Consider the following 2,432-nt stretch of genomic DNA (forward strand, 5'->3'; position numbering starts at 1 on the left):
ATCTAAGCAGTGTGAGATATCAGGGAAACAGCTGTTGTGAGCTTTCCACACCTGCTTAGGAGATCCTCTGGTTCCCTATCAATTGGAGAAAGCTCCTGTCACTTCTGTAAATTGAAAAACTAAAAAGCCTGAAAATATTGAAACATCTTTTTTTTTTTTAATGAAGTGCTCACTGATATCTTCCACTTTAATTAGAGTCCTGAAACTTCAATTAGCTGTACAAGTCTTGAAACTCTGAAGAAAAGACACATAGCTCGTTAGGGCTTTTTCAATTTTAATGAGCCCCGTGGTGTATTTGGTGCTGATTCCATGAACTGCAGATCCTGTGAGGAGATTGAAGCAGTCTCTCCAAGAGTTAAGGTCAGAAGAAAAAGCTGAACTGCTGTAGAGTGTTAATTGGCCCCACTGAGGCCCATTACTGAGAAAGCTTCTCTCCTCGTGAATGGGTTAGAGCAGAAAATTGGAGTCTGTGATTTAAGGTAGACTAAGGCACTGTGCAGGTGCATCTGATGCTGAGTATTTTATCAAGCAGAAGAGCCAGCCCCACAGAAGTGGGATTCTGCCCCCCACACTGCCTCAGGGCTCCTCCTGGGCCAGTGTCACATGGGGTGTGTGATGCAGCGTGTGGTACAAGGGTACCACAGCTCCCAGCAGCCTGAGGGGGTGCAAGGAAGCAATGAGGTCTCAGTTCTGTGAGATTAGTATGTGTGGTGGTTTAGGCCTGGCTGGAGGCCAGATGCCCACCATAGTCAGTCTATCACTCCCCTTCTTAGTTGGACAGGGGAGAAAATATCTATTGAGAGGCTCAGGAGTCAAGATAAGCACAGGGAGAGATCATCCTGTGATCAACGACACGGCAAAACAGACTCAACACAGAGTGAAGGAAAGAAAACTCTCATTTATTACACTGCACTACACAGACAGTGACACCAGAGTTGGGTAATGAGCACCTTCCCCCACCCCTCCCTTCTAGCAGACTTCACTTTAGTCAGGATTTTGCTCCCTTCTCCAGTGGCAAATGCAGCTGCTTGTGTTTTTCTTTCTCCTACATGTGATTCCCAGATGTGCTGTGACCATCGCCAGTTGTCTCAGCCTTGGTCAGCAGCAATTCTGGCCTTGAATTGGATGATTTTTACTCTTTGGGGCCTGCAGAGAGCTTCTGGCTGCTTCTTACAGCAGCCATTTTCTGCAGCCCCCATCCTCTCCCAGCACCCAGCTACTCAAAACTGCCACACTCCACCCCTCGCCTCTGTGAAACACATAGATGAGAATTGTTCTTTAAATCCCCATCCCAATAGAAATTCTCTACAATTATTTCACTACCCAGCTCTGTTCAGTCTGTTTGCTCATTCCCTCAGCCAATTAGTGTCCTTATCTCAAATTCCTGGAGCCCCACATTGGGCGCCAAAAAGGACTGTGGTGGTTTGACTCTGGCTAGAGGCCAAATGCCCACCCAAGCCACTCACTCACACCCCTTTTCAGCCAAAAAAGGAGAAAACATATATATTGGGAGGCTTAGGATTCAAAATAAGGACAGAGGGATCCCTTTCCAATTAGTGCAATGGGCAAAACAGACTCAGCACAGAATAAAGTGAAGAAAACTCATTTATTACTACTACAACTACACTCCCAGTGGACCAGAGTTGGGTAATAAGAAGCACATCCACTTCTTAAAGCACCCTCCCCCCCCAACCCTCCCTTCTTAGCAGACTTAAACTTCATTCACGATTTTACTCCCTTCTTCCCTCTCCCAACATGGCACAGGGAGGGGCAGGGAATGGGGAATGGGGGGTTTCAGTCCACTCCTCCTGAGTTGTCTTCCGTCTTAGCTGGGAAGGTGGAATCCCTTACACACACCCTTCTCCTGTGGCACCGTGGGGGCCCACCCATGGGAGAGTCCTCCACAAACTTCTGCAGCGCGAGTCCTCTCTATCAGGGAGTCCTCTTGCAGAAGCCATTTAAGCAGCACAGATACGGAAAAATGATGACACCAGGGTGCCGGGCAACTGAGGGCACAGGAAACCAGCCTCCAAGAAAATCAGTATCCCGGAAACCAGTGGCCCAGGAAACCAGGGACCAAGAAGCCAGGAGCTCATGGAAACCTTGGTGCCGGGAAACCAGGGTCCTGTAAATTCAGTGACCTGGGAGCCCAGAAGTGTTGGAAAACCGGGTCCTGAGGAACTGGGGACACGAGATACCAGGGTGATGTGAAACTAGGGGCGCAGGACACCAATGAAGCAGGAACTTGGGAGTATGGGAAACTTTGGGCGTGGGAAATCTGGTTGCAGGTAAACCAGGGTGCCAGGAAACTCAGGGCATGGAAAACTCGAGTGGAGAGACCCCAGTGTGCTGTGAACCCGGGGACTGGAAAACTGGGTTTGCAAGAAACCAGGGTGCCTGGAAACCAGGGTGCAAGGCAACTGGGAGTGCAG

Source organism: Gallinula chloropus, assembly GCF_964237585.1.
Source record: "Gallinula chloropus genome assembly, chromosome: 25".
Taxonomy (NCBI): Eukaryota; Metazoa; Chordata; class Aves; order Gruiformes; family Rallidae; genus Gallinula; species Gallinula chloropus.